The 13171-nt window shown below is 33.4% G+C and overlaps 1 protein-coding gene across 2 annotated transcripts in view; it reads left to right on the forward strand.

Moving 5' to 3' along the window:
• The first annotated feature begins 1536 nt into the window (after nucleotides 1-1536).
• The window catches only part of LOC127844985 (transient receptor potential cation channel subfamily V member 5-like), a 142088-nt gene continuing 130453 nt past the window's right edge, over nucleotides 1537-13171 (forward strand). For both annotated transcript variants that reach the window (XM_052375585.1, XM_052375586.1), the window contains exons 1-2: nucleotides 1537-1580; nucleotides 7230-7389. The gene's annotated coding sequence lies outside the window, so the exon portion shown is untranslated. The remainder of the gene's footprint in view (nucleotides 1581-7229; nucleotides 7390-13171) is intronic.

Consider the following 13171-nt stretch of genomic DNA (forward strand, 5'->3'; position numbering starts at 1 on the left):
CATGGACAGATGGCAATATGGAGATAATGCATGTCAATTCATTTTGTTCCGACGTGTAAAAAATAGTGGTTGCTACGGCAACAAATGAAAAAAACAACAATTTACTGACAATGGTGGAGTTTCACCGGTAGGGGACCATATTGCTTGGCAATCTCTTGTTTTTATCATACCACCGCATAGATATCTGCCTGCTATAGCATTTGCCTTATATATTGTTTTATATCATGGTTAACAGGAAGTTGTTATCTCAGTCATGTGTGGAGGATGGTAATATTACTCGGAATCAACTAAAAAGTAATCATTTTAAGTAAAATCGAACCAGATTCAACAGAACATCTTGCTACCAAGGTGTAATATATTTTAAACACAAATTGCAACACAAAACAGCAAAAAACATTTTTTTTACAAATGTTAATCGCACGTGCTCGTGACGTCATTTTTAACACGTCAAACGACAAAGGTCATATTCTTTCCCGCTAAAACTGCAGATTTTTGCGATTTTTTCATTATTTCTTTAAAATCGGGGACGTAGAGGTATGATTAACAGAAAAACACGTTCTTGTTCAATCTTTTTGTAATATCAGGTTCGGCACAAATAAAATAACGGCTCGACAAGCCTCGCCGCTATATGATTATAAGCCTTACCTGATATATTACAAAAAGATCAGGCAGTAACCTGTTATTCTCTATATAACGGTATTCACGAGTCATTTAGGTCACGAAAATGTATAACTAGAGGATTTGCTATTATACGCGGAGTTTAACATGAAAAGCATCCACAATGCTTAAAAAATAAACGTGAAAACAAGTATTTAGTCAACAAGTAAACGTTCAACAAGTAAACGTTCAATAGCTGATTTAGCATGACGTTATTCTAATGACAACAATCAAATACAAATATGCATGAACATAATGACAACAATCAAATACAAATATGCATGAACATAATGACAACAATCAAATACAAATATGCGTGAACATAATGACAACAATCAAATACAAATATGCATGAACATAAATGTGCCACTGGTACACGTACATTTGTGTTTATTTCAATAAACAAATATATACCAAAAAAATAAATGTAATTATTCGCTACAAGTGAATCAAGTGAAGCTTCAAAATCTGTCAGAGAGCATGATATTATATCCAATATAATACATTGACCTACATTATATTGAAAACTGATTATGTAACAGTCTGTTTTTTTTAAAAGAAATAATCATATATCTAATCTTCAAAACTGAAAAATACCAGTCTGGTTTCTTTAAGAAATATTCAAACATTTATCTTGATTGTTGGCGAATAACACACAGTTCTTAGGGACTATAGATAAATACGAGTTAAATCAATATAGCTAACCACGAGCAATCTGATTTCTTGAACATCTAGTCCTTATCACAGGTTGAGCAGGGCGGGTACCAACTGTCTGAATAAATTAATGGATAGAGACGTGTTTTAGTATAATTTTAGGTAAAAGGAGTCAACTCCCTTAGGAGCACCTGTTGCATCCGGTCAAAAAATAGTTTATATCACGTGATACATAGCGACAAAGTGTTAATATTGAATTTTGATTTTTGGTAAGTTTTTACTTCATTTTATTTCATCTCATAGAAAATGTCACAGAACATACATGATTGATTGCAACATATGTATGATAACTATGCACACTGTAATGGGTCTTACAAGAAACCATTAATGTTCTGTTAATTATAGATTTAACAAAACTTAAGTCAACCAGGTTATCTAGAATCACCCGGCAAAAACGTTAATTCTTTTTACCACACTAATTTATTTCTAGTTCTGGCTTCCATAACTTTAAATGTCGCTTTTTATGATTTTTGACAGGCGCGACTTTATAGTTATGGACCAACCCCATTAGAAAAGTCAACCAGAAATTCCCGAAAAGTTGACAGTTAACACAGACCGGTCCAAAACAGCTTTTAAATGCAGTTGTTGGCCCAAATCAACCACTTGATTGAAAAGATTGACATTTTTCGCATTTAACTGACATATTTTTTTCACAAAATACTATCTTAAACATTTAAAATGTATCTATTCTGCTCTTACATATCGAGAAAAACATCAATGTGACAGACTTTCTTGAAATGCGAATCTCCCGAGATTTCACAGTCATATGACGTTATTTCTATTTTTAGTAACAAACCATGTGCTCAAGTGTTTTCAAATTCAGAATGACATTTCCCGGTATTTTAATTATTCTGGCTTATTTTGTAAACAAATTGTAGTGTCAATACAAAGTCAAAGTAAATATTATTTAAAACTACCTGATTCACAATGAAATCAGTCTTATAATCTATGTTAATCACAAATAATAGATTTCAGAAAACAAAAGTAATGTTTACAATTTCAGCATAATATGTCAAGGTTTATCCAAAAGTATCCAAATGAAAACTCGTCACGTGACAAAGCGACAATGGCGTCAAAATTGTTAATTTCAGACTGATGAGAGTTATTTTCATCTATTGTAAGATGCATTTGAAACATTTGAACCTTAAAATATTCCTCGATGCAGTAATTTATATTCATTCACCAATATATGTAGAAATGTATCCAAGAAAATGAGCTTTCTTTGATTTATAGCGTGACATAAATATGTTACGACTCTGGTTGACTTTCGATACGGGGTTAGCTTCAGCGTACAGGTCTGTCAATACTATATAAACTGTACGCTGAAGTTTCTTTAGCTAATTTATTTCGGGATTTAGTGTCAATGTGATGAGATGTAAAAATAAAGGGTGAAATTTATTTTGTATAATAACAGGTTAGGCCAGACAACATATGCAGTTTTTTTGTCAAAAATAGCCACTTAAAGTTCACCCTTCGGAAAATAATTAAAAATAATTCATCTTACAGACTTAGAATTTCATAACATTGTAATGGCTTTTGTTTTCAATCAGAAAAACGTTTATTTTAAAATAATAAAGCCTTCTTTATCCATATGCACATTTCAAAACATAACTCATTCAATCAGTTTCAGTTAACTTTTTGCTGCATTTATCCCCCCTGTAAAAGCATATTACAAAGCTTTCTTGTTAAAACTTTGTTAATTTATTCCTGTCTCTAATGTATACCTGAGACACTTAGTAATTTGTTTTTATTAGGGCGTTATGGAAAATTAAATACAAATTAATCGGAACTCACTTCTGATCATGCGGAACTGGTTGACCAACTGTACTTTCATGAGCTAAGGAAACTTAAGCAGAACAAATTGCCTTAATTGGGCCCTTTGTGGATATCAAGCTTTTTTGTTGCTCCCATGCCAATAAGTCTTTCTTTGCGTTCAATGTTACATTTGTGAGACTGAATGAACTTCAGCGAACTTGTTATATAGTGGACGAACTAGTTATCGAATACCTAAGAAAGTACGTTAAAATTGAAAAAATTAAAATAACAAAAACAAATGACTAACATTTCAATCATTTAATAACTTTTCTGTAAAGTTTTCCAGCAAATATCCTTCAAGAATTCATAACAATGATTCCCAGGTTATTGACAAAACAAAATTGCGGCAGATGTAAACGTGACCTATTACAGGACAGTTCATATATACTACTCCAGTATATAAGAAGTCACATGACAATAATGTGACCCGGACCCGGCGAAAAATCTGCGTCTGCTGCAATCAAAATTGCAAACAGAAATATGCTTTTTGGTGTGTAAATGCTTTTTTTTAGCTTGATTATTATATATGAAATATATATAGTGGAGCTATCCTACTCACCCCGGCATCGGCGTTCCCGTTCCCGTGAGCGTTGGAATGTTTATTTGTTATTTTTAAAGGACAGTCCAACCATCCCACCCAAGCTATCTAGCTTGCTATCAAACTTGAAATAAAATCTTATTAGTTTGTTTTATGTCTTTACAAATGTTCAATAGCTTGTGGAAAATATACCTGAACTCAGAATTGTCTATAAAGTAACTTCTTTAAAACTTAAGCGATCAATATGTTTCAATTATTATCCTCTTCCACTTAGAATATGACTATATTACCTTGACCTTATTGAATATGAACTATTTCTCCATGAGGGCCAGGGCCCTCAATCTATCAAATCTGCCGCCGAATTCCGGTGGCAGTCCCCCACCTGAAAAGTATACTTTTTTCCCCTGTGGGGGGGGGGAAAATTCCCCCTTAAAAAAAAAAAAAAATAAATTTTTTTAATAGAAAGATGTGTCTCATGATTATTATATCTCAATTCTATTTCAATTTAAAATTTTCAAACATACTAAATTATGAAAAATGCATTGAATATAGTGCAAACATGTACAGATGAAATAATGAGATAGTAAGTAAAAAAATCCCCCAAAAAGGGAAACGCCGCGAAAATTCCCCCTCCTAAGGGCTGCGGACCCTTCCCCCAAAGTAGTGTGGGGGCCCTGAGGGCTTACGTTATACTGTCAAGCACTCGAATAGTCGAACCCGCTGTCTTCTGACAGCTCTTGTTATAATGCATTCAAAACTAAATAGGAAAAAACACATTAAACCGTTTAAATAACAGTAAATGCATTCCTTTATTTAACCTGTTTTCGTTGCATTTGTTTCAAGCTAATTAGGCAAGTAGGTCATGGACTTCATGTACGACCATTTGTTTATCGATGTGACGTCATGCGCACTTTTGCGCATGTGCATACAGAACCAAAACAAAACGTCTGATAATAGGTGCTGTTCAATAATAGGTACTTACACGATATAAATTATAGTTCAGTTACGAAGAAAGCAGATGAATTCAATAATGAAGGAGGGCAGTGTATTTTTTTTATGTTTTTTTCTCTGCGAATTATAAATTGAACTACTCTTGCAGTGTTTTTAGATCTGATTTTTGTTATATCATAGGTACTTTTTGCTTTACACACATACAGATGTAGGCTTGTAATAATAATTGTTTTGTCAAATTGGGTATTTTTGATGGTTTCTAGAAGTTTTGTCACACTGCTGTTTCGTGCCAATGATATTTGTGTTAAAAAGGGGTAGGTGTTTTGTCCCAGTAGTAATATGTAGCTGGAAAGGTGTGTGAATAATAACATATAGGTGTGTGATATTGTCCCACCTTTGATTGTCATCAAGCTTTGCGCAATGTAAAACAACATTGTTGTATTTCAAAATTAATAGCAGGGGTGGCGAAATCAAATGTCCGAGTTGCCCGAGTCGTACATTTGCTTGTCTGGGCAACTGATTTTTTTCAATTAAGTTGTCCGTGGACAACAAGTTTTTTAAAAGTCGGGTCCAGGTATACAAAAAAATACATTGTATTAAAGTCGTAATTAAGTTTTACAAAACCGGATGTTGACATGCGATAACATTGTCAGTGCTATTTGCGGAGCAATCAAGCTAAAATACGGGCACTCTCCTTTGCAGTGATCTCCCTTATTCTATAAGAGACCAAGAGCATGCCGCATTTTAAACATTTGGCCCGACTGTTAGACAGTGTACAGACTGGTTTCTTAATTTTTATCATCAGACGGAAATAAAAAGTATCAAAGTAAGATAATCAAAACACGGTCTACCTTGTTATTTTAGACGACTTTAATGGTAAAAATGTCTTCAACAACGGAGCAGAAACCCTAAGCTTTGAGCAGTCCACCTCCCAAAAAAACTAAGAAAGATTATGATAAAAAATATGATCTAAGTAAACGCACCAGAACTTTTCAAGAAACGTGGCTCACAGATTTTCAATGGTTACCCGTTGATGATAATCAAATTGCTACCAGTAGCGGCGCAGAGCCTCAGTCTGATGAGGTCGACATATTGGACTAGTTTAATTGGTTAAGATTACGATGTACTTATGTTCAACACATATTTTAATAACAATAGCTTTGCAAGATTAAAAGTTTTAGAAAGTCTTAATATTGTTTATTATATACTGCTATAATGAATGTACTATTGAAATACAACTATAAGCAAATCATACTCATTTTGGTATATTCCACATTGTTTTACATTATACATGTAATCATATAATTTATATAAACATTAACGGACAAGTGTAGTTCAGCAACGGACAAGTTAAATTTCCTAAATGGTTGTCCGTGGACAAGTATAGTTTTTTTGAGATTTCGCCACCCCTGAATAGTACATGTATATTTGAAATGCATTTCCATTGATGTTATAGTGAGATTTATTTTACATTTAATAATATTAAAACACTTTTCAATGTCCTCATGCATGGCTAATCAGGAGAAAAATCATATACAAGCCTAGGTCGACACGCCTTTCAAGTGTTTTTAATTTGAGATGCCATCCTGAAAGAATGAAATATGTTGTGATCTATGATTTATATTATGTTTTATATTTTAATTATATTTTAATTATAACTATAAATTACTAATAAAAATAATACATTGCTGTTGGCAATGTTATTCTAAACAAAAATATTACAGCACTCGTCCAGTCGGTCAAGTATTTAACAAACTTTACTTTCCTGATCATCAACTTCTCTTGCAAATTCGAGCGGTCAAGTATATTTTCAATGCCTGGTGTTGAGTTGTCGCCGAACGACAACTATGTTATGTATTGGTTTGCAAATGTAGCCGAATATATACAATTTTACGTTGCTATCCACACATCTCTATATTGGGAAGGATACCAGCAATACTCAATGTATCATGTTTGAGCACGTCTGTTTTTATGTCATTGTCCAAGATAGCAGCAAGCAGAAGAGAAATTACCATGAACGGCGTAAATGATAATAACATTGACATTAACAACGGATATCATTATTATTCTTATTAGGGAATAATTTAATGCATGTGTCAATTAATGCTAAAGACTACGTTTTATTTATTAGAAATCTGCACAGTGAATGTGTGTCACGGAAACCAGTGTTGGAAATTGGAGTTCAGTCTACTTGTAGTCCACATAAATGTACTCCCAGAGCCTTTTATAATTTTTGTTATGGTGGCTCTGGGAGTACATAATTTTTCGGCGTAAGTTGTATTAAGCCAGCTTTTCACCCTGACTTGACCTTTGTAAGTGTCCAATAATACTCAAATAAAATTTCCCGCGGCTAGGTACGAATGAATACACTTCATTTATTCCATTGGCTGATTTGAGTATAACACCAGAACATTGGAAACATATCCGCGTCTTTGTAACACTGTTTTACTGCATGAAACAATTTTATCTCTAATGAAAAGGCTCAATAGATAGAACAGTTTTACAATCAATTTTCCAAATAAATACAGTTTGTGCGTTCACCTTTTATTTTCAGAGAATTACCAGCGCAAAAGCGGCCATTTGTGAAAGTCAGAGTTTATATACAGTTCATCACCGGAGTTCACAGAAGGGGTTGCGATCATTGTGTTACAGTGGTCTTACTGACAATAACGTAGTGACTGTAATGCATTGCATTCAATCCGCAAGGTATCAAGGTCAGTTTGCGGTCAGTTGCAGAAATCTTTATATAAAAGCCGTCTCGTAAACTTTGTGCACTTGAAGTCTGTTTTGATCAGAAAGATACTAAATAAAGATATTCGGCGATATTATTGTGGTATGTCAATCATCGATTTTTAATATGGTTTCAACATTTGCATGATAAGGACCAATTTTGATAAAATTAATTAGAAATTTTTATCCATTTAGACCAGTTTATTAAGCATGAGCACAATAATTCACTATACTATAATTATTCAATTAAATAAGATTCGAGTATTGCCGGCTGACCTATATGCACTCGTTTATTTTCATGTTGTGTTTTTCTATTCTGTAAATATAGATATCTGAGCAATAATATCACATAAAGCAAAATAAGCCACGAAATCTGGCGCAACACCCCGTAATTGATTTGCTTATGATGTAGCTAAGAACTGGGCAGAAAAAAGGCATCCGCTACTTTTTATCTCATGGAGATAACTTTTGATCGTTCATAAACATCGACCACAATCAACGCCGTATATCTTTTTTAAAGATATTTCTTGTTTTATGTACCCTTTCATAAACACAATCACAGTTTTGCGCACCGGTTATGTGTGCATCACTAAACAGACGTCATTTATTACCAATTAAGGAAAGTGATGAATAAACTTCAAAAACACAATAAATTTATCTGAATGTCAGCCTACAGATTTATCCTTTGCATGCACCCTAAAAATAATCAACAATGTTTCAATACACTATTCTTGCTGACATATTCATTTTGAAATTTGGAACAGTGTACATGTAAATATTCTACATCTGTTCGACAGCGTTATCCACTTGTTACATCAAATTCACGATGTGCAAAAGATTGGTGTACTGCCACCTAACCGATAGCGACACTTTTAGTCGGCAACATTACGACAGTTTCTCAATGTGGTGGATAGGCATTCGAAAGAATAACAAAGTAAATAAAAAGCAATTATTTCTTGCTTTAATGTAACTATACCATTTGCATTAGTTTGTGCTTTAGACAGGTAAACGTTGATAAGTTTTTGCTGTATCAGTGTTCCTTAAAGTTAAAGCATTTAAGATGAGTATCGTTTAAAAATGGAAAGAGACAAACATGCTTTGATTTATATGTTAGTGGATCTGTGTATAATCAGATTCATATGCATATTCTGCTTTATTATGTTTGTCACGCTGTACAGTTCACTGAAATAGCATGGAACTAAGAATGTCAAATGCAATACATATATTGAAAGGTTAACAAATCAAATTTATAATTATTTAACTCCGTTTAATATATCATTAACACAACAAGAACACTAAAGCTTGTTTGTTAATATTTGTTAATGTTTTCCCCATATGATATTTAATTAAAAAAAATATACTGTATTAAACTTAAAGTGATATTATAGGCATTTTTCACTGTTGAATTGAGCTGAAAAGAATTAACAGGTCAAAAGAGTTAGTTAAAATGTGGTTACTGACCAACTATCTGCAACTCATCTTGCTACCAGTTGTTTATAAAAATATGTATTATATTCGATATTTTACATTACTCACCCTGAGTCCTCTAAGCAGAAATGATCCGTAAAACAAACAAGTGTCTTTGTGTCGTATGAACGAATCTGCACTTAGACTAGATTAAGAATCACATCGTAAATTGAATCATTTCTGTCGTCATTTATCAAAACGAAAGTACAGTTGATATTCAAATGCATTATTTTTCTCTTTCCGGGATATTGTTTTAGTTTGTTGATGCTGCAGTAACAAATATAAGTGTACATGAAGTGAAAACACCAAAAATAAACAAAGGTGGTGATAGACACCTATAAACTGTAAGATGCCCATGATATCATTTTAATACTCTTAGAGAGATTATGATTAAATGTGTCTTGTTCTGAGAAAACTGGGCTTAATTCATGTGCGTAAAGTGTCGTCCCTGATTAGCCTGTGCAGTCCGCACAGTCTAATCAGGGACAACACTTTCCGCCTAAACTTGATTTTCTGTAAGGAGGGACTTCCTTGAAACTAAAAATACCATTAAAGCGGAAGTGTCGTCCCTGATTAGTCTGTGCGGACTGCACAGGCTAATCTGGGACGACACTTTACGCACATGAATTAAGCCCAGTTTTCACAGAACAAGACACAAATGGTGAATTTAAGAATCTATAGATTATTTCTAGTTCAATATGCATGTGAAAGGGTATTAATTAAACATTGTCTTCATAATGTTAGAAGTAATTAAAGCAGCACTTTATATTATAAAAATGCTGTCAAACATGCACTTAACAAATGTTTAATTCTGTTACTTATAATCATATTTATAATGCTTCATTTTTTCCCAATTTCATGGTTTATCACGCTAATTTTACCATATCATGGTTTTATCGCGCTAATTTTACCATATCATGGTTTTATCACGCTAATTTTACCATATCATGGTTTTATCGCGCTAATTTTTCCAATCCAAATGGCACAGACTGTAACAAATAAAAAATCACTGCTTAATGTTTAACTTGATCGTTGTTAAAACTGAAATTAGGTATGCATTCAATTGACAAAGTTTGGCTTCAAGAAGGATATATGTGCAACAAACAGAACAAAAATTCTCTTTCCCACAACACATTAGCATGATGAGGACTATGCATGTGGAAAAACTATGTACTTCCAAATGTCCGCTTTACTTATGTTTTCAAATCTTCTTTAACTGTCTCGCTGAAACTTTCACAGTTGAATGACCTCATAAAGAAAAGATTTTCTGATGCTACAAATTTTGGCAGAATTATGGCCCTTTATCTGTTTTCTTCTATGGGATATATTCTTTTATTCCCCATATTTTGTGTTTTCAAATCCTCTTCCATTGCTGTGGCTGAATATGCTGAAAATTTCAAAGCTATCCGACCAGAATGTGTACATGATGATTGCAATAGAATTGTTTGCTGTCACCAGTTTGGGCTATTAACCCTTTGCATGCTGGGAAATTTGTCGTCTGCTAAAATGTTGTCTGCTGAATTTGTAAAATAAGCATTTTCTTCATTTTTTTTCAAAGAATACTATCAGAATAGCAAACAGTTTGGATCCAGATGAGACGCCACGTTCTGTGGCGTCTCATCTGGATCCAAACTGTTTGCAAAGGCCTTTAAAATTCGGTTCCCGCACTGAAAGGGTTAAATTATGGTCCTTTGATTTTTCTCCACTGTAGATTATTAAAGTGGATAAGTATGTTTCCGAACATATGTTGTGGGGCATGCATGACTGTCTGTAATATATTTTATTATTATTGTGTTATGTGCCTGGCATGTGTCTAATGATAATTGTGTCACTTTAACTGATTAAAAGCCTGAGCTTTTTTTGGGGGAAAAATGCCTTTCATGTCCTTTGGGAAAAAATAAGCCTGTGAAATAATGAAATTGTAAGAGTTAATATATACTGGTTAAATGTTAAAATGTTGAAATACTCCTTTGACAATGCAGTGTGTTACAAAAAAAGTTATTTATTGGCCTATAAGTATAATTATGTTGTTTTTTATGATTTATTGAGAAAAATTGTTTATAGATTGATTTTTGGAACTAGAAAAATCCTTCAGCATGCTTACATAGCAGATTTAAATAGATGCTATCTAAATCTGCATGTGGCTATGATAATAATTAGTGAAAACATCATTTTGAATGATAAATAATCCAATTATAATGAAAAATCGCTTTTTTCTTGAAAAAAAAAATCACTATCAAATATGTAAACATTTCCTATGAAAAGCAACATCCTTAATGTATGTTTCTTAAATGTACATAATATTTATGTTTATCTTCATTAATAATCCTTAAAATATACATAATTAAAGTGTAATATATCATATTGAACGAAATGCTTGACTTGTAGAAAATCTACTCCTACTAATGCATAAAATATGCAAATACTACATTCTGTATCTCAGTGTGTGCAAACATTGACAAAGGAAGCAAACTCTTCACTAAAAACAACTTCTCACTATATTGAATTACTTCCCTTAAAAGAGGTCAAAACATCGAAATGCTTCTGTTTACTTTATGTTTTGGCATAATTGTCCTTATACTGCTAATGAAGTTTGATTATTTGCATATAAATTTTAAAATGTGTTGAAGTTTTGTATGAGCCATCCTAATTAACCCATTTATGCCCAGTGGACTCTCCCATCCTTCTAAATTGGATCAATTTATTTCCAAAAGTAGGGGTGTCTGGTATATTTATTTCTATATTTAGAATATTTCTTACAGAAATTTCTTTAAGCAAACAGTGCAGACCCAGATGAGACGCCGCATTATGCGGCGTCTCATCTGGGTCTACGCTGTTTGCAATGTCCTTTTTTCAGGACGCTAGGCATGAATGGGTTAAGAAAAACCTAAACAAACATTCAAATTGGAAGTCCACTCACAATTAGGTGGTTATATCATATATAGACTGAAAGAATTGAATCATAATTATACATATAATAAGCACAGGTGGTTAGCATGTGGCTATGATAATAATTAGTTAAAACATCATTTTGAATGATAGATAATTAAATTATAACGAAAAAATCGATTTTTCTGGAAAAAAAAATCACTATCAAATACATATTATATAACAAGGTATTCAATTCAAAATGACCCGAAAACGGGGTGCATCGCTTTGAACAGTAATAACTTCATAAGTTGTGCAGTGATTTTCACCAACTTTTCACACAAAGATGAATTTCCTTTCTGAAAATGTACATATCTTGCAAGATTTCTACAAATGCTGGGTCAAATTTTAAGAAATAACAGGATACACAACACCTGTGACCTACTTGTTGTCGATCAGGCTAGAACTCGACATCTTCAGTACAAGAGATTCAGTTGCTGAATTTCTTCATTATTCGTTATTCAATTTTCTTAGTTATTCAATTTTCTTCGTTATTTGTTATTCAATGCTTCCTTTATCGGTAATCAAAGTGTTTACCGTGCATGCCACCTGTTAAAACGAAATCTAAATTTTTTCATATTTCATGGAATACTATCAAAATTTTAGAATTTGAAGCATAGTAACTACTGTACATGCTAGATAAGCAAAAACTCGCAATATTTCTAAGTAGATCTATTTTTATTTTTTTGCAATGGGTTTTGAGCATCTAGTTCAAGCAGTTTATGATGGAATTTTCTAATTTTGTGGCAAAAATGTACTTTCTTTAAAATACATTTACTAACTCCAATATGTCCCGTGTCTCAAAAGTTAATGGTTCTGCGGTATAAATTTGAAACAAGACCTGTGTTTGTGAAACACATTGCCATGCCTGTCAAAGTTCTTAAGTGGCTGAGAGTGAGACCAGATCTAGGGGGGTACGGGGGCATGCCCCCCCCCCCACCCCTTATTTTTTTCTTCAGAAACTGATATGAGACTGACAGACAGAAGGACAGAGTGTGACTGCTATATGCTACCCTATACAGACTGACAGAGAGATGGACAGAGTGTGACTGCTATAATGCCACCCTATACAGACTGACAGACAGAAGGACAGAGTGTGACTGCTATATGCCACCCTGTACAGACTAACGGAAAGAAGGACAGAGTGTGACTGCTAAATGCTACCCTACACAGACTAACAGACAGAAGGACAGAGTGTGACTGCTATATGCTACCCTATACAGACTGACAGACAGAAGGACAGAGTGTGACTGCTATATGGCACCCTATACAGACTAACGGAAAGAAGGACAGAGTGTGACTGCTATATGCTACCCTATACAGACTAACAGACAGAAGGACAGAGTGTGACTGCTATATGCTACCCTATAC

The sequence above is a fragment of the Dreissena polymorpha genome, chromosome 9 (genome assembly GCF_020536995.1).
Source record: "Dreissena polymorpha isolate Duluth1 chromosome 9, UMN_Dpol_1.0, whole genome shotgun sequence".
In the NCBI taxonomy this organism is placed as follows: domain Eukaryota; kingdom Metazoa; phylum Mollusca; class Bivalvia; order Myida; family Dreissenidae; genus Dreissena; species Dreissena polymorpha.